Here is a 19,933-nt window from a genome sequence, read left to right as displayed (position 1 = left end):
GGTGAGCCCTGAAGCTCCGCATGGAGCCGACAGAGATTCAGTGCACGGGGGCCGGAGGCAGAGACAGGAAGCAGGAGGAGTGTCCACTGCTGGTGTAAGGGGAGGGGGCAGCGAGGAGGCAAAGCCTCGGGGGGGCTGAGCTCAGCTCCTGCTCAACAGCCAGGGAGGCACCAGGGAGGTGTGGGAACTGGCCTCCAGCAGAGTAAGCCTGGCAGTGGTGTGGGCAGGGTGGCCACCCGGGGGGGCCTGCAGCTGGTGCCCCGCTGACCCTGCCGGCCCTGACTCCTGACCCCCCCGCTCGGGGACAGTGAGTCTGTGTTGCTGAATTTCTGGTGACTCGTTATGCAGCAAGAAACACCCTCTACAACCCCGCCCCCTTCCACTTACGCAGAGCACCTGCGCACCTCCCCTGTTGTCCCAGACTCTGCGGGAACAAAGCTCAGACAGATTTTCCACTGTGTTCCCTGCAGAGCCAGTGTGGGGGGCTGCGGCCCACAGGGGGCTCGGAAAGGCTGGCTCCCTGGGAGTCCCCCCGCCCCGCTTCCTTAGAGCCCTTGTTCCCCGGCGGGGGTGGGGGGGGCTGTGCCTGCTGTCTGCTGGCTCTCAGCCCTGAGGGCGGGGCCACATCTTAGGAGTCTTTCTCACGGTGTCAGGCACATGGTGAGGTCACATGTGTTGGGCCACTGAAGGCCCAATCAGCCACATTAGACGCAAATGGAAGTCACATCCAATATTCCAGCGGTCTTTATCCTGGCCCTGTTTTCACCTGCATGCCAGGTGGTACAGAGGAAAAATCCTAGAGAAAGACCAACTCAATTTGATGCCTTGAAACATACAGGCTGGACATTCCTGGGCAAACTCCTTCCCCTCTCGGGCTCAACAGACCCATCTGTAAAATGGGCTCCCAGGGAGCTAAGGTATACACAGACCCTGCCGACATGCTGCGGACCTTCTGTGTCTGTTACGTGTCCTCCCTTCCCTCCTCCTCTTCCCTGTTCTTGGATCTCAGTTCACTTTTCCTCCTCTTAGAAAAAAGTAAACAGGATTTTGGCCAGTGGGGTCAGTCCCTTCTAGAAAGAATTCATGTTAGAACGACACTAACAAGGCTTGGCATTGGCCTTGGCGGCTGTGCTTGAGTGTTCTCGGCCGTGGAAATTCACTCTGACAGTCACTTATGACCAATGAGTCTGCGGCCTGTGCAGAGACCTGGCTGAGACAGGGTGGGGCTGGATGAGGCGGGAGGGGGCTGGTGGCAGTGGCTTGAGAAAATGTCCAGGGGCGGGAATGCGACATGTTTCTTAGCGGCTGTCCCAAACTCCGGCGTCTGTCCGTGCTCGGCACGTTGGGGTGAGTCCCTGAGGCCTAGTGTAGCGCAGGAGTCGGGGGGCGGGGTGGGGGAGGCAGGGCCGTGGGAAGGCCCCAGCGGATGAGCTGTGTAAGGAGCAGTGTGGGCGCCCTGGCAGGCAGAGTTGGACGTGACGTGGACGGGTCACCCACACTCAGCGAGGCCCTTGGCAAATGGGGGGGGGGTCCTCCGATGTCCACTTTCAGACTCACAGGACCCCAGCAGGGCAGCTGCTTGTCAGCTTCTGGAGCAGAAATGGGGTCTTTCTCAGCTCTCCCCGGCAGCTGGCCAGGCACGGCAGGCGGCCAGGGGGCTGGGCGGGAGGGAGGACAGGGACCCTTCCCCCTGGAGAAGGTAACGCCCCGGGGGTCTTGTCTCCTGGGTGGCCAGAACTGAGAACCGAGGGTGGGTGTTCGGTGCAGTGGTTAAAACGCCGCTTAGGATGCCCACATCCCAAATAGGAGTGCCTGCATCCGAGTCCCCGCCCCTGCCAGCACAGACCCGGGGAAGCAGTGGGGAGACCTGGGTGGAGTCCAGGCTTCCGCCTGGCCCCACCCCAGGTGTTGTGGTGTGAACCAGTAAATGGAAGATCTCTCTGTCTCCTCTCTCTCTCTCTCTCTCTCTCTCTCCTCCCTGCTTCCCTCTCCCCATTTCAGATAGACAGAAAATAAAAGAACTGAGAACAGGTGGAAACAGGACATCTCCTGGGATTTTCCTCACTAGTGCGTGGGCCTTGGGGGAGGGAATGACCTTGGACAAGCAGATTCAAGGCCATCACAGGTGAGGATGGGGCTCAGTTTGTCTGGCGTTCGATGACCACGCTGTGCAGGCAGCTGCTGACCTGGCCCTGGCCCCAGAGTTACTGATGCTTAAAGGAGGGTGTGGATAAGACACCGTGAAGACTCCTCCTGGTCTTCGTGTGTGTGTGCGTGTGTGTGTGTTAAATATTTGTTCATTTGCAAAGTCAGAGTGATAGAGAGACGTATACACACACAGATCTTCCACCTGCTTGTTCACTCCCCAGATGCCTGCGACAGCCAGAGCTGGCCCAGGCCCAAATTAGGAGCCAAGAACTCCTTCCGGGTCTCTGTGTGGCAGGAACCCAAGTACTTGGGCCATTTCTGCTGCCTCCTAGGAGCCTTACCAGGAAGCTGGATTGGAAGCGGAGGCAGGACTCGATCCCAGGTGCTCCAATCCGGAACGAGGCCTCCCAAGCAGGAACTTAACCTACGGCACCGCAGCGCCTGCCCGCTGCCTTCATGTCCCACCCTCACACTGGCGTGGGCCACGGTCCTCTCTCACGGACTACTGCAATCGCCCAATCACGCCACTCTACGCTTCATTCTCTCTCACACACTTGCAAATGCGAAAGGGCACAGGAGACCCGGCTCGCTTTCTTTGCCTCTACTCACAGCCCTTCAACGGCTGGGACTCAGAACACAGGGAGAAGTGCTCACTGCCCACTGCCCTCTGCTCCCGTCCACCTCCTGCCACTGTCACCCTAGCCTTCAGCCCACGCTCGCGATGCTGTTCCCTTTACCAAGGACACTTGTCCCCAGGTCAGCTGATTCTCGCCTTTCAAATTTCACATGAATCGCCACCTCCTCCAAGCAGCATTCCTGCCCACTTCTCTGAAGCAGATCCACAGGACTCCCGACCACGCTGTCCCACCTGTGTCCTGTGTGGAGCCTATCACAGTCTGCACAGCAGGTATGATTTCATTTATCTACAACAAGCTGCCGGAGGAGAGGCACCATGTAGGTCTTGCCCACCGCTGTGCCTAGCACACATCAGGTGGTCATCCGGTGAGTGTCCAAGGAGGGAGGGGGTGAATGCATGGTGGCAGACTTTATGCAGAGAACATTCAAGAAGACGACCCCTTCCGGTGGTACCATGAGGAAGCCCTGGGTGGACGGTGACCTCGAGCAGGTGTTGTGAGTGAACATGCCAGTGAAGGAAGTAACCACGCCAGGCAGTCCAGTGTAGAATGCGAATGCAGGGGGCCAGCACTGTGGCGCAGTGGGTTAACACCCTGCCATGAAGCGCTGGCATCCCATATGGGTGCCAGTTCTAGTCCCGGCTGCTCCACTTCCGATCCAGCTCTCTGCTCTGGCCTGGGAAAGCAGTAGAAGATGGCCCAAGTCTGTCGCTCCCCCTCTTCGTGGAGGAACGACACAGGACCCTGCGCTGTTCTTTCGTCTGCTCGGCCCTCCCCAGGTTTGCTGCTGGTTCTTCCCGGGTTGGCTACTATCCCTTCCACTTCCGTGGAAGGGCGGTTCCCCCTGGCCGCTTTCCCCACTTCTGCAGGGGAGCAGCACACCGCCGGCCGGCTTTCTCGGGGGCTGCACAGGTGTTCCTTCAGCTAGATGTTCCCCTTAGATGTTCCCGGTGAATGCCGTCTCTCTCCTCCTTTATAGTCCTCCTCCGCCAATCCCAACTCGGCTGCCCACACGCCGAGCACGCTGCTCTCCTTCAATCAGTAGCAAGTCCTACAGTTTATTGGTTGAACTGGAGGCAGCTGTGCGGAAGCTGTTTACTTCTCTCCCAGCGCCATATTGTGGGAGAGCAGATGCATAGAATAAGTCTTAATTCCAGTAACTCAGTCCAGTCCGAATTGCTCCCCACACAAGTCCTCAGGCCCCTGCACCCATGTAGGAGACCCGGAGGAAGCTCCTGGCTCCTGGCTCCTGGCTCTTGGCTCCTGGCTTCGGATCGGCGCAGCTCCAGCCATTGCAGCCATCTGGGGAGTGAACCAACGGACAGAAGACCTCTCTCTGTCTCATCCTCTCTCTGTAACTCTTTCAAGTAAATAAATAAATCTTAAAAAGAAAAGAAAAGAAAAGAACAACAAGAAGAATGCTAATGCAGACTGAACACTCAGCCGGGGCCAGGCCTGCAGGCGCCCCTCGGTCCCTTCTGGCTAGGAGCACCGCTAGGAGCAGCCGCTGGTCTCTTGGTGGGGGGCCATTGATGCAGCCGCCCCTCGGTCCCTGTGTGGCGCAGAATCTTGCTAGGAAGCTCCTGGCCATGTCACTACCCCTCCTACACTTGAGTCCCAGCATTCTCAGCAAATCACGGACAGCAAACAGCAAAGCAGGTCTGGGGCCTGGGCGGGTGGGCCCTGGGCAGGTGGGGCCTGGGCTGGTGGGGCCTGGGCCGTTGGGCCCTGACTCCTCATGATCCAGATCATGGGAAATGTGCCGTGCTGTGACTTTTTTTTTTTTTTTTTTTGACAGAGTGGACAGTGAGAAAGAGAGAGAGAGAGAGAAAGGTCTTCCTTTTGCTGTTGGTTCACCCCCCAACGGCCGCCACGGCTGGCGCGCTGCGGCCGGCACACTGTGCTGATCCGATGGCAGGAGCCAGGTACTTCTCCTGGTCTCCCATGGGGTGCAGGGCCCAAGCACTTGGGCCATCCTCCACTGCACTCCCTGGACACAGCAGAGAGCTGGCCTGGAAGAGGGGCAACCGGGACAGAATCCAGTGCCCCGACCGGGACTAGAACCCGGTGTGCAGGTGCCGCAAGGTGGAGGATTAGCCTAGTGAGCCACGGCGCCGGCCCGTGTAACTGCATTTTCAATAGCACAAGGGTCGGAAAATGAAGTAATCAATTAGCCAGCGATGGATCAGGTAGGGAAATAATGATCCATCGTGCGCCGGAATCTCTCTCCGCTGGCAAAAGTCAGGTTTCCAGGGAAAACGTGGCAGCCTGGGAAATGCCCCTCATGTAATCTGAGGGAGAGGAGATGCCTGCCTTTGCATCTTTCTAAAAATAAAGATGTTTAAATCCGGGGAGTTAAGGACACGAGGAGCGCTCAGCTCGGAGCAGCCGGCAGCCCACACACTGTGCCTCATCCATGCAGCCGTGCAGTCTCACAGCAAAGGCACAGCCAGTCGGCACTCCACTTAATTGCCTAATACAATCTCATTGCTACTTGGCAGTTGCGTGTGGATTGAGTTGACATCTGCACGTATATACTAAAGGTGACATTGAAAACAGAACAGCAATTCACATCTGTGCTTGTCGTTCAAAACCAGAGGGTTGGGGTGGGTGTGTGGCACAGCAGGAAGCCTGTATCCTGTGTCAGGGTGCCTGGTTCGAGTCCTGGCCACGCCACTTCCGCTCCGGCTTCCTGCTAACGTACTCCCGGGGAGGCGGCAGTGATGGCTCCAGTGCTTGGGTCCCTGCCGCCCACGTGGGAGACCTGGATGGGCACGAGGTTCCCAGCTGTGGCCTGGCCCCGCCCCGGCTGGCGCAGGCATTTGGAGACTGAGCCAGCAGATGGAAGATCTCTCTCTCTCTCTCTCTCCCTCCCTCTCTCCCTCCCTCCCTCCACCCCTTTCAAATAAAATGAAAATAAATAAAGCTTTTTTTAAAAATAAAGGTTTTTACAATATAATTTTAAATTTAAAAAAAACCACCAAGTACAAAACTGAGTGTAGTATGAATCCCTTTTTGTGAAAGAAACATCTAGACACACTTGCTAAAGGCTGTATCAGATGGCTGGTGGATGTTATCTACCTATGACGAGACTATAAATGATGTTTACGGCTAGTTCCCAAGATTCTTACCACCTTTATAATTAGAATAAAATGAATAAGCAGTTTTTAGTCCTTTCCCTTTACAGAATCGGTCTGGGCGCAACCGCTCCCATTTGGTGGCGCTCTGACACTGCCCATGTCCCGTGTTAGGCTGGGCGCGCGGCTGCTCTAACCAAGGGACCCCCACGCAGAGGCTGAAGTAAGAAGACGCTTTCTTTCTCTTCCTTGAACACCTGCAGCGGAAGGTGAGTGGTCCCAGGGCTGCTTGCTGATCTTATCCCACCACGCCACTCCAATCCAGCTGGCGGGTCAGCTCTGCCGTCCTCCACGCGTGACGCCTGCGTGGCTGCTCCAGCTGTCAGCAGCCGGACAGAGGGAAGAGACGATAGAGGACAAGCAGCTCTCTTTGCAAGGACGCTCCTGGATTCGTGCACTTCCGCTCATAGTCCACGGAGCAGAACTGAACCCCAAGGGCACAATGTAGCTGCAAGGGAGGCTGGCAGCCTCGGAGTGGAGCTGAGCAGCGATGGCCCTGCGGTGGGACGGGTCCCTGCACGTGTGAGTGCACTGGGGGTGGGGGTGGGGGCAGGGAGAAGGTGGTCGTATTTATGATGATGGAAGAAGAAACAGGGAGCGGACAGCGTGGTATGGTCAGCCATTCAAACAAAATCAGGACAGCAGCCAAGCAGAGGCTTGGAACACTCAGCTGTCTTCTCCGGGCCAGCATAAAATGTGCAATAGCCCTCCCCGTGGCCATTCCCTGGAGAGCTAGGCACGGGCACGCTCTCCCCCCACGCCCTGCAAGCCTCGCCCGAGCCCCTAGGCAGGACGGTCAGTGACTTTCTGCAGTTTCCCATCGCGGCCACATGAAGGCCCCTCTCCCTGCCTTCCCTGAGACTGTGCACCTGTCAAGCCGTCTTCAACTCCACCGACGGTTACAAAGCACCCACGCTGCAGCAGGCAGCCCGTCCGAAGTGGCGCTCCCTCAGGAGCCGGGGAGCCGTGTCCCCATGTCACCTATGAGCGCACACAGGCCGGGCAGCAGGCGGCAGCGGGGGGACCTGCAGCCGGGTTTCCCAGCTGTAACCCCACACCACCACTGCTGTGTGTTTTTCAAAGCCTGGAAAAGCTGACAAGCCCTACAACCTTCTGGAAGGCTCTGCAGCAACCAACTGGCCAGCCTGCTTGTCTGAAATAGTTGTGGTCCTCAGCTTCCTGGAACAAACACACTCTCTTCCCCGCATGGGGAGCAGCCTATTAACCCATCCTTTCGTTCAGGCAAAGCAACTCCACCACCCATAAATCACTTTCCAGGCCTTTCTGCCAGGCAGCCCTATGGCAGAGACGTCACAGCCCACGCAGGGCGACGGGCGAGCCCTCTGGAGCCCATCAGTCAGGCGAGGGAAAACCAGAAATGTCACATGGAGCTGCAAACCTAAAATAGATTACAGCCGAGACCCAAACACACAACCCAGGGAGGAGCGAGGGCAAGGACGGTCTCCAAGCGTGTGCTCGAGTTTCCAGGGCTGGCGAACGAATAAATTGCTGCCCCTACCCCTGGCGGCCGCCCGTGCTGCTCCTTGCCATGGGAGTCGGCTCACAAGTGTAATTTGTTTCTTTTTAATTTTTGATGAGACTCGGATGGGGCATGAAATAGGTCCCCAGCAGGCTCAGGCTGACGGCCCCTCTCGTCTACTCCCAGGTGCCCGGTGATGGAAGGGGCTACACGGGCTCCCCCTTGGTCACTCTGAGGTCTGTGGCGGTAGAAAAGGGACATCTCACTTGAGGGACATACCCTGCACCTGCAGCGACTTGAGGGCTGCACCCTGCACCAACAGAACGGGGCAGAAGGGGTTGTGACCCGCCACGCGTGCAGGACCTGCCACGGGCCGCCCCTAGGCTCCGGCAGCATGTGTATTGTTTCACTGTTCATTGGAACAATATCTATCTCACAAAAGAGGAACTCAAGGGGCCTGTGCTTGGCCGGCGCCGCGGCTCACTAGGCTAATCCTCCGCCTAGCGGCGCCGGCACACCAGGTTCTAGTCCCGGTCGGGGCGCCGGATTCTGTCCCGGTTGCCCCTCTTCCAGGCCAGCTCTCTGCTGTGGCCCGGGAGTGCAGTGGAGGATGGCCCAGGTGCTTGAGCCCTGCACCCCATGGGAGACCAGGAAAAGCACTTGGCTCCTGGCTCCTGCCATCGGATCAGCGCGGTGCGCCGGCCGCAGCGCGCCGGCCGCAGCGGCCATTGGAGGGTGAACCAACGGCAAAGAAAGACCTTTCTCTCTGTCTCTCTCTCTCACTGTCCACTCTGCCTGTCAAAAAAAAAGGGGGGGGGGCCTGTGCTGTGGAACAGTGGGTTAATGCCCTGGCCTGAGGTGCCAGCATCCCATATGGGCACCGGTTTGAGACCTGGATGCTCCACTTCCAATCCAGCTCTCTGCTGTGGCCTGGAAAAGCAGTAGAAGATGGTCCAAGTCCTTGGGCCCCTCCACCCATGCGGGAGACCTGGAAGAAGCTCCTGGCTTCTGGCTTCGGATCTGTGCAGCTCCGGCTGTTGCAGCCAATTGGGGAGTGAAGCAGCAGATGGAAGACCTCTCTCCCTCTCTCTCTCTCTCTCCCTCAAACTCTTTCAAATAAATAATTAAATCTTAAAAAAAAAAAAAAAAAAAAAAAGGAACTCAAGAGCTGACAGAGTAAACAGCCAGGCTTGCTCCACCCTGTATAGAAGGGGTACCTTACTTTGTGGGTTTTCAACCTGGTTTGAAATAAAAATAATAGTTCCTAAGAACTGAGGGCTCTCCAGGCACCAGGCCACGGTCTCAGCTTCTCCAGGTGTTCACTTGTTTCTTTCTCTCTTTGGCACTGTGAGATGGGCACTACCATATGCCCATTTTACAGATGGGAAAGCCAAGGTTCCGCAGAGGCAGGCACAGTACCTTGTCCCATCCTGCAAGCCCGGATGTAAGCACGGGCACACAGCTCCGGGCCGGGCGTCCTCAGCCCCGCACTGCCCCTCCACAGATCTGTGGGTGCCGACCTGAATCAAGGAGGTGACGTCTATGGGAACAACGGAGACGCTGAGATCGGGCCCCTCTGTCCTGTTCTCCGGTGGACCAGCTCAGGCAGGACGGGGAAGGAAGTGACGGGCCCAGGTCTCTAAGCTGTTCTGCTCCATCGCTGGGACTTCCCCCTGGGACCGAATCCCAGAGCTCCCTCCATCCTGCACTCCTGAGTTGGCTGCCATGGCATAGCCCGTAGCAGTAGAAAGACGGCGCCAGCCACGGATGCAAGCCACATATGTCACTACGATTTATGTGGGGCCACACCGCCCGGCAGGGCAGCTGCGGGGCTCTCTCTCAGGAGCCCAGCCTGCCGGCCCTGGGAAGCAGCCGGGCAGACCCCTCCCCTCCCTTTGCTCCTGGAAACTGACTGGGCCGCCTGATCTGAGGAGCTTAACTGGCGAAGGCACCGACCAGGGAGGGAATCACCCAGTGCTTAGAGATGTGTGAGTACCCGTCTCCCGCTGCGCCACACGGCGCCTGCCCGGGGCTGCTGGCGGATGGGCACTTTGCACCTGCAGCCTTGGGCCCAGAGCTGCTGGAGAACCTGCCTCGGCTCACACAGCTACATCCAGCAGGTGGACCAATCCCACACACCCCTGTGGCCTGCACCACTGATAGAACTGCCAGCACTGCCAATGTCGCCTGCAGCTGGGGAGCCCTGGAACTACGTCACTGCACCACCCCCCACCGCGCCAGGACCAAAGTCAGTGTAGCCAACCCAACCAACGCACCTGTTCTACCACGAAAACCACCCCATCTGTAACATCGCCAGTGGCAACCGAGTCACCGGGTGTTCAGATACCAACAAGGGACAGAGCAAGGTCACGTCACACCTGCAAAGGACACACGAACTCTCTGGCCACAGACCCCAGAGGAAAGGAAACGGCTGTGTCGCTTGAGGAAGAATTCAAACTACGGATTTTAAGGAAGTGCAGTGGGATACAAAAGAATACAGACAATTCAATGAAATCAGGAAAACAAGCCATGATCTGAATGAAAACCTCAGCAAAGAGACACAGGGCATGCAAAAGAACCAAGGAGAAATCTTGGGGAAGAAGAACGCAATTGGCGCAATTTAAAAAACACAGTTGATGCAAATTCTCTCGTGGCACAGAGGCCTGGGGTGCCCGCATCCCACAGCAGAGCGCTGGTCTGAGTTTCGGCTGCTCTGCTTCCAACCCAGCTCCCGGCTACTGTGCCTGGGAAGCCGAGGACGGGGGCACAAGCACTCGAGGTCCTCCCACCGTGGAGGAGACTGGTCTACAACAAGCATTTCACGGTTTGCAGACAACAAAATGTGAGGGCTCCCAGCAGAAAGAAACGACAATTTTTTTTTTTTTTGACAGGCAGAGTGGACAGTGAGAGAGAGAGAGAGAGAGAGAAAGGTCTTCCTTTGCCGTTGGTTCACCCTCCAATGGTCGCTGTGGCCGGCACGCTGTGGCTGGCGTATGGTGCTGATCTGAAGGCAGGAGCCAGGTGCTTCTCCTGGTCTCCCATGGAGTGCAGGGCCCAAGCACTTGGGCCATCCTCCACTGCACTCCCAGACCACAGCAGAGAGCTGGCCTGGAAGAGGGGCCACCGGGACAGAATCCGGCGCCCCGACCAGGACTAGAACCTGGTGTGCCGGCACTGCAAGGCGGAGGATTAGCCTAGTGAGCCACGGCACCGGCCCAGGACAAATGTTTAAGGAGATAGAAATGAGAATTTCCCTGACTTGCTGATTATACATCGGATATATGTAGCAAATTATCACACTGTACCCCATAAGCACAAACATGGACAAGTTCATGTGTCAATGAAAATTTTAAAATTAACTGAAAAAAAGAATAGGTGAGATGAACTTAATATATTTTATTTAACCCAATACATCCAAAAATATTATTGAGAAATATAATCAATATAACTATTATTAACGAGACTTTTTTTTTGCTACCAAGTATTTGGAATCTGTTAAGTACGAAGGTATTTTGAAGGTTTGTGGAGGGGCCAGCACTGTGGCACAGCAGGTTAAGATGTTGCCTGCATTACTGGGGTGCGGTGTGAGCACCTGCTCCAGGCCCAGCCGCTCCACTTCCCATCCAGCTCCCTGCTTATCTGCCTGGGGAAGTGCTTGGGCCTCTGCCACCCACGCGGGAGACCAGGATGGAGTTCCTGGCTCCTGGCCCAGCCCCAGCCATTGCAACCATTTGGAGAGTCAACTAGAGGATGGAAGACTCTCATTCATTCTCTCTCTCCCTCCCTCTCTCTCTCCCTCCCTGTCTCTCTCTCCTTCCCTCTCTCTCTCCCTCTCCCTCCCTCCCTCTCTCCCCTCCCCCATGTTTGTGTCTCTGCCTCTGTAACTCTGAGTTTCAAATAAGTAAATAAATCTTTTCTTTAAAAGGCTTGTGAAGAAATGAAATTTAAAAATAAGTTTATTTTGCTATAAAACATTTTTTGAAAGCCACATAGTGTGCACTTTTCCATGCACTGGAAGTCTGGCTCTCACTTGCCACACGTGGCCGTGTCCACCCACTGGGCAGCTCAGCTGCGAACACCCATAATTCAAAGTGTGGCCCACAGAGTGGGAGCAGCAGCAGCTTCCCCGGGGAGAGCAGGGTAAATGCAGAATCTCAGCCCCGCCAAGGACCTGGGGACGCCGAGGCTGCGTTCTGACAGCGTCCCCAAGAGCTGTGTGCATTTGTCTGCGTTCTCCCCCCATCCTGGAGCCGTTCCAGGAGCTGTGGAAGAGTGGAATGCACGGGGTCTTCTTCCCAGCACAATATTACTGCGCAAGTGTAAACAGCTTGCTGCCTACAATTCCAGGAACTCCCGGGCTCTTGGAAGCCCAGCCAGGGATCCCTAGGTCCATGGATGGCACATTAAGAAGCCTGGCTCTGGAGCAGTGGTTTTCACACACACACACACACACACACACACACACACACACACACACACATATACAGTCAGTGCTGAGAAATAAGCCTTTTCCCTTATTTATAATTGGAAACTCCTTCAGAAGCTCCATGCGTAAAGTGGGCTACGTGGGCCAGGCGTCGTGGCCCAGTGGTTAAGCTGAAACTTGGGCCACTCACACCCCATGGTGGAGAGCCAGCCTCTGTTGCTGACCCGGCTTCCTGCTAATGTGCACCCTGGGAGGCATCAGGTGATGGCCCACGTACCAGGGAGACTCAGGTGGAGCTCCTGGCTCCTGGCTTCAGTCAAGCTGGTCCGGCTTCCTACTAACCCATCTGGGAAAGCAGCAGCAGATGGCCCAAGTACTTGAGCCTCTGCCACCCTTGTGGGAGGCCTGGATGAAGTTTGGGTTCCTCCTGGCCTCTGCCTGAACTAGCCCTGGACATTGTAGCCATTTGTCGAGTGAACCAGAGGGTGGAAGATCTCTGTCTCCTCTCTCTCTCTCTCTCTCTCTCTCTGCTGCTCTACCTTTCAAATAAAGAAATAAAACCTTTTGTAAAAATACAGGCTAAGAGGGGCCAGCGCCGTGGTGTACAGATAAAGCCGCTGCCTGCAGTGCCAACATCCCGTATGGGTGCTGGTTCAAGTCCTGGCTGCTCTACTTCCCATCCAGCTCTCTGCTATGGCCTGGGAAAGCAGTAGAAAATGGCCCAAGTCCTTGGGCCCCTGTACCCACGTGGGAGACCAGGAGGAAGCTCCTGGATCCTGGCTTCAGATGGGCCCAGCTCCAGCCATTGTGGATATCTTGGGAGTGAACTAGCAAATGGAAGACTTTTCTCTCTCTCTCTCTCTCTCTCTCTCTCTCTCTCTCTGCTTGTCCTTCTCTCTCTGTGTAGCTCTGACTTTCAAATACATAAATAAATCTTTTTAAAAAAATACAGGCTAAGAGTGTGCCACTGTGGCTGACTGGGGAAAAAGTCCCAGGCCCATGTGGTCTCCTCCACTCGACCCCTTGCAGGCTTGGCAGGTGCCTGCACTAGCTGGGGTGCCTCAGAGAAGCAGAACCTAGCAAACGTATCAGACTGAGTGCTCCCGGGGACCAGAGATGCTGGAGGTCTCGGATCGTTCCAGACTTTGGAATATTTGCATATTCATACTGTGATATCACAAATACTGACCATGAAATCCATGCACACCTCGCACACACCGTGGACGCACAGCCCGAAGATCACTTCCTGCAGTATTTTTGCTGTGTCTGTGTTTTGACCCCCACCCTTCGCGTGAGGTCAAGCGTGCCACTTTCCACCACAGGTGCCATGGCAGTGCTTGAAGGCTTTTGAATTCTGGAGCATTTTGGATTTCAGATGTGCAACCTAGACCCGGAGACGTGAGCATTCATTGAGGGGGTCAGAGCACACAGTCACGGAAGCTCGGACTGGCCCTTGCGGACCAGAGGAAGCCCCAGGCAGCAGGATCTGCACCGCAGCCCACCGAGTCAGACGCCAACCTCATCTGGAAAGCCTCACCCACAGTATTTCATCTGGGTGCCCAGTGGCCATCAATGCTGCCACACAAACTCAGCTGTCGCCGTGCCCTAGGCCTCGAGGAGGCTCCCCCCACTCCATTCCACTCCCTCCTGGACACGCAGCACTCCAGCCTGAGTTTTTGCCAGGGCCTGGGCACCCCTGCTCTTCCCCGGCCGGGCCCCTCGCCTGCTGTGCCAGCCGCAGGTCCTGTTGAAATGCCTCCACCCTCTGGAACCAGCCAGGGCTTAGGAGCCTGCCCTTTCTCTCGTCCTGCCGCCTGCTCAGCATCTCCTGGCTTAGGATGCACAAAGGATGGAGAACCATGCCTGGCCCAGAGAAAGCAACGCTGCTCAAATAAGATACAGCGAGAGTAAATAGGGACCTGTCCAGGCTCGCTGCGAGCTCCTGTGGGGCAAGGACGTTCAAGGTCTTCCATGTGCCTGGGCCACAGCTGCTGGAGGCCCCTTGCTGATGTGCAGCTCTTGTTGGAGTCCTGGTTTGCCTCCTAAACTCATTCCTTCAAGGGCACTTGCTTCTTCTTGAGCATCCGTGAAGGCTTGGCCCACCATCATGTCTTCTGCCAAGACTGTTTTTCGGGGGCCAGCCCTGTGGCATAGTGTGTAAAGCCACCACCTGCAGTGCCGGTATCCCATACAGGCACCAGTTCGAGTCCCAGCTGCTCCACTTCCGATCCAGTTCTCTGCTATGGCCTGGGAAAGCAGTAGAAGATGACCTAAGTCCTTGGGCCCCTGTACCCATGTGGGAGACCTGGAGGAAGCTCCTGGCTCCTGCCTTCAGATTGGTGCAGATCCGGCTGTTGCAGCTAATTGGGGAGTGAACCAGTAGATGGAAGATTTCTCTTTCTCTCTCTCTCTCTCTCTCTCTCTCTCTCTCTCTCTCTCTGTGTCTCTCCTCTCTGTGTGTAATTCTTTCAAATAAGTAAATAAATCTTAAAAAAAAAAAAAGACTTTTTTTTTTCTATTAACTGCGGGGCTTCTGGCCACACTAAGCGAGGTCCAACGGAAAGGAGTATTTACCAACACACAGAATCCGAAGTCCAGAGATGGAGCTATTCCTGCAGTCTAATGAGCCCTAAGACAGCATCAGCTAATGACGATGAAGATCAAGTAAGAAAACAGATGGTTCCTCCAAAGAGATGTGCTTATTTACCTGAGAGGCAGGCAGACAGCGAGGGACAGACAGACCTCCCACCACCGGTTCACTCCCCAAAGACCACAAAGAGTACAGAGCCCACGCCAGGTCTCCCACGTGGCGGCAGGGACACAGTTCAGCCTTCATCGCCACCTCCCAGGGTCCACAGCAGCAGGAAGCTGGAGCCGGGAGCTGGACCCGCAGCCGGGAATCCATCCCAGGCCCTGCGCTATGGGCAGCGGTGTCCTAGCCTCCGGCCCAAAGCCTGCCCCTGCTTTTTATTTTTTCCATCAGTGAGGAAGATGTTTCCAGAGGCTCTCATCTCCCACCCACTCCAGAGGACCTCCCCTCATATCCAATTGGCCAGAATTGTGTCACGTGGTCCTGGCTTAACCAATGGCTGGTGGGGAAACTGTTCCGTCTGGATGGGCTTGCGCCATCAGGATTCACCCTGGAGAGCTGGGGTGAGGCCCAGCCTTGGGGCGGATGGGGCTGCCATGCTGAGAACAGACGGCAGCTAGAAGCCTTGGCTATGGGGGCGGCGGGGGCCAACCTGTCAGCACCACCAACAGGGTCCACTGCACCTGCTGTGACCTCCAGGCTTGGGGGGGGGGGGCAGTGCTGTCCTCCTCTGGACTCCACTGCTCAATGCGCCCCCTCCATTACAGGACACCCCACTTTGCAGCTTTCCTCACCTGCCCCCAGAGCTGGCCAGGTGTCTCCTCCACCTCTATCTGCTGGCATGGGGCCGGGACCCTGTGGGAGTGCTTCCGGAGCGTGTCACTGACTCGGTGAGACACTCTTGGCGGGGGACACCGGAGGATCATGCATCACATCCAACTCCTCCACCGGGCAGCCCCTGAGGGCAAGGTCTGCACAGGGAGATCCTGTGTCTACAGCGCCTGCGTAAGGCGCTTCTGAGGCACAGGGCGTATTTAGTGTGAGGTGTTTCATCGAGGCCTAATCTGGATGCAACAGAGCAGTGAAAACGAACACTGTTATTCCTCGTGGGGACAGACCCTCCGATGTATCAATGTATATGTATCGATGAATCGGTAGGCTGCACAATCGGGTGAGATTGCTCGTTTGTATTTATGTAAAGTTCAAAAGTGGCAAAACTGAGCCTGGGTGACGGAGCAGGAGGCCTGGGGGGAGGGGCCCAGGGGACCTGCAGTGGAGGGAGCTGCCCCCACTGCGGATCTGGATCGCGGTATCACGGGTGTGCACCCGGGACATTTACTAAGCGTTTCACTTGGGCCAGTCGGATAACCGACTAGTGCTCAGTGCTAAAAAGAAAAGAACCTCAAGCCACCAGAAGACGTGGAGAGACCTTCAGTGGGTATCACCAAGCGAACGATGCCCATCTGAAAAGGGCTGCGTCCTGTCTGATGCCAGTGATACGCAGGAGAACTGTACAAATGGCAACAAGAGCGGCAGCGGCCAGGGGCCGAGGCATGGGGGGGTGGGGGGAGAGGCTGAGCAGGTGGAGGCCAGAGGGGCTTCAGGGCAGGGACACCACGCAGACGCCGGTCACAGCCACCTGTCCAGCAGCAAGGCCAGGCCCTGACGGAAACCCAGAACTCACGGTGTGACACGTCGGCATGTGTCCCCCCGACCCCGCTGTGACACACGCCTCCCCCCCTCTGCTGGCCGAGCACGGGTGGGGACTGAGGGTACCCAGGGGCTCCCTCTACCTGCTGCTCCGTTTTACTGTGAAGCTAAGATTGCTGTACACAATAAAGTCTCCTCTTGCTGGTTACGCAAGGGGTCTTCACAAATTTCATGCACAGTGCATGGGTTTCACTGTGTTTTGCACTAGGACCCCTTTAATTCCCTGTCCCGTGAAGGCTGGCGAGTTCTCCTCCATGATGGCATTAGCCAGTGCTCACCCAAGGCTCGCAGGAAGCCAGGCCCTCTGCTGGGTCTAACAGACCAGAGCCGGTCAGTGTTGTAGGATGCAGCTGATGCAAGGGTGGGGACTGGCCTGGCTCAGGCTCCTCCCTGCCCTCAGCGGGGGACACATGGTGACGGTTCATTAAATGAAGAAATGTGCTCCCCCGCAGGTCAGAGACGCGCCTACAGAGAGTGACTGCTTCTCTCCCAGAAGAGGAAACTGACCCCTGTGGCTGAGCCAGGCCGCATGGCTGGCCAGGCAGAAACAGGACTCGCGCCCAGGGGACCATCTAGAAAAGCCCACATCCAGAGCCCCTCTGCTCACTCTCTCGAGTTCCACTGGAGGGTAAACCCAGATGCCTCCCGGGACATCGCCGGGGGTGGCTTTCCCTAACCGAATCACCATTGTCTCTGAGCCGTGGTTACAAAGAGCCCTGACTGCAGCTGTGACAAAGGACATGCCAAGTCCACGTTCAACCGCCAGCCTGTCAGTCACTTTGACACCGTGCGTCCCTGTCACCTGGTAACTACTAAAAGGTGTAATATTGCGAACCCTTTAATTTTACCTTTCACAGGAGAGAACGGGTGGGGGAGAGGTAGGATGCAGTCTGAGACATGTACAAATTACCTCTGACTCTTCTGAATATAGATGTGGTTGACGTCGGATGCCCGCCCGGGAGAGCGGCTGTCCCCTGGGTTGACGGCCGTCAGCGCATAATTGCTGGGCTCACCTCGTCCTCTCTCGCTCAAGGTCAGTGCTGAGGTGTCAGTCTGAAAGTTTCCAACGCCACGCGAACTGCATGGGAACAAAGCAGTGTTCAGGGAGCCGCGCTGACCCCAAGCGGGAAAAGCTCTGTGTGCGTGCACCTGCGCTCACGGCAGGACTAGAAGGGCTTGCGTGATGACGCCTGCCCATCAGGGAAGAGGTGAAGCAAAGGTAGTAGCAGCAGCGAGCGCTTCAGGGGGCCGTGGTGCCTGGGCTGAGAGCCGCGGCGCTCAAGATGGCCTGGTCCATTCTCTCCTGGGCCAGCTGATTTCTACAGACCTCGGGCCGGGGTCCAGGAGGGCCCTCTCCAGTGCATCACAGCATGATGATGGCATCAAGGTGGGAGTGAGTGCGAGGGGAGAGGCCACGTGGTGAGAGCAGGAGCAGGCCGTGCAGAGCGACCCTTACTGCTGATTTCCACCAACTCTCCCCTGGAGACGAGTGGGCTCCCTTCCAAGGGCCACGCTGCCCGAGGCCCCGCCTGTCCAGGTGCCACCCCTTCTTAACACGGCCACAGTGGGACCAGGCTCCCAAGACACATCCAGCCACAGCAGGTGAGGGGCTGAAGCCAGTGTGCAAGGTTCTTCTGAGAGCCTGGCTTGGGGGTGGGGTGGGGGTGGGGGGACAACAGGAGACTGCTGAGAACGCGACAGCACGAAGTCTACCGTCTCAGGGTGCCTCATCCAGCAGCAGTGAGAACACTCACCATCGCTGCTCTCTGCTCCCACAACATTCTCATTGCCGCCCCACCCTGCAGGACACCCCAGACCTGTGAAGCAGTGCCCCGCCATTCCTCCCTTCTTCCAGCCCCGGCATCTTCCTCTATAGATGGATTTCTTCCAGATACTTCTTCCTGAAGGAACCAGGCGACAGGTGGCTTCTGTGTCTGACTTGTTCCAGTCGGCATAAGGCTGGAAAGCTCAGCCCCTTCGGCCTGCAGCCACGCCTCACTCCTCTCTGGTCCACGGACAGATCCATGTGGCCCACCCATCCGTCTGTCGCTGGACTGTGGCGCCGTGTCTTCCTTTGGGCCACTGTGGCTCGGGCTGCGGTGAACAGTCAGTCACACATACCTGCTGTCCTTTGGAACACCTGGTCAATTCTTCCGGACTTGGTGTTACGATGGAGGAGCTGCCCAGCGTTCTGCACAGTGGCCACCCCGCCCCATGTCAAGTTCGAAGTTCTGCTCGCTCCACGTCCCCGCTCACACCATTTCTCATTTTTAAAAAGTTGGCAGATTTGTGCTTTCAAGAAGGAGCCAGTCTTTCTTCCCTTACTGAGTGCCCACCACCGCGTGCTCTCTGGGTGCTGTCAAGAGGGGAGTGGATGGGCCGGGCCCCGCTCTCTGGGGGTGCACAGCCAGCTGGGAGTCCAGGAATCCGAGACACAGACATTTCCAGGCTCTGCCCTGAGCGTGGGGAGTCGCCCCTCCGCTCCTGCTCCCTCGGCTGTGGACGGTGAGAGCCAAAATCTAACCAGGGGATGCCAGGCTCCAGCCAGAAGGAGAAGAGGCTGGACTTGGGCATGGGAATCCTCCAGGCCCCGGCTCTTCTGTCCACTGGCTGTGACCTTGAGTGAGCTCTTTAACCTCCCTCTGCTTTCTTGTCAGTAAAATGAGGGTGACGCCATTTTCCATGGGGCGAGACGCAGACAAGGGACAAGCTCGGGGCCCGGCCCGGAGCCTACCACGCAGGAGATTCTCAACAGACAGGCCTCGCCCTCCTGGGCCCTGCAAGAAGGGAGCCCAGACTGACAGCCGTGGGGGTTTCCATCCTATGCAGCACCGCCTGGGAGGCCAGCTGTGGGCTGGGGTCATGCCGCCCACTGGGCTGCAGCCCCCACAGGTCTGCTCCATCTCCCCAGTCCCCAGCTCAGTGAGCTCTGGGATGGGGGTGGGGGGGTCACTGACCACAGCAGTCTCCCAGGACTGCCTCAGCAAAATGCCCAACTCGTGGCATAAAGCAGAAGAAATTTCTTCTCCAATACTCTGGGGACAAGGAACCAGAGGCCAGGTGCGAGGGCTGGCGTTATGGCGCCGTGGGTGAAGCCGCCACCGGTGACACCGTCATCCAGTATCGGAGCACCCACTTCAGCTCCAGCTGCTCTGCTTCTGAGCCAGCTTCCTGCTATGCGAATGTGCCTGGACAGGCAGCCTAAGATTTCCCAAGTATTTGGGCCCCTGCCACCCATGTGGGAGGCCAGGATGGAGGGCGTGGCTACTGGTTTCAGCCTGACCTAGCTGCGGCTGTTGGGAGCTGGAGAGCCCAGGCATTGGGGAATGAACAGCTGATGGAAGATCTCTCTCTCTCTCTCTCTCCCTCTCCCTCTCTCTCTCATTTGTGTATGTGTGTATGTGTGTATGTGGGTTCAAGTCCTGCTCCGCTCCCGATTCCAGTCTCCTGCTAATGCGCACCCGAGAGGCAGTGCTTTGGGTTCAAGTCCTCGGGCCCCCACCACCCGTGCGGGAGACCCAGATGGGGTTTTCAGCCCCTGACTTGGGCCTGGCCCAGTCCTAGCTGTGGTGGGCACCTGCGGGATGGGCCAGCGGATGGAAGATTTCTCTCTTTCAAACAAAACGAAGATAAACAAATCATTTCAAAACCAGATTTTAAACCCATTACAGGAAGCCAAAGAACAGAGCAATTAAAACACTGGGATCGCTGAAAGCCGCACTTGGCGCGCCGACTCCCACCTGCCTGCGGCTGACTGCTGGTGCGGGTGGGGCTGTGGGTGCCTGCTAGGCTATCTCTCTTCGCATG

At 56.9% G+C, this 19,933-nt stretch overlaps 1 long non-coding RNA gene across 2 annotated transcripts in view; it reads right to left on the bottom strand.

Annotated features, from left to right (window-relative positions):
* The window catches only part of LOC149120160 (uncharacterized), an 86,979-nt gene that overhangs the window by 25,640 nt on the left and 41,406 nt on the right, over positions 1–19,933 (bottom strand). The window contains exon 2 of one of the 2 annotated variants that reach the window (XR_016226833.1): positions 17,037–17,204. The exons of the other annotated variant lie outside the window; for it this stretch is intronic. This is a non-coding gene — a long non-coding RNA (uncharacterized LOC149120160). The remainder of the gene's footprint in view (positions 1–17,036; positions 17,205–19,933) is intronic. 2 annotated transcript variants of the gene reach the window in all.

Source organism: Oryctolagus cuniculus, chromosome 20 (genome assembly GCF_051225735.1).
Source record: "Oryctolagus cuniculus isolate XC-2025 breed Fujian yellow rabbit chromosome 20, ASM5122573v1, whole genome shotgun sequence".
NCBI lineage: Eukaryota > Metazoa > Chordata > Mammalia > Lagomorpha > Leporidae > Oryctolagus > Oryctolagus cuniculus.
Note: the sequence above shows the minus strand (reverse complement) of the source record. Positions and strands in the feature narration are given on the sequence as shown.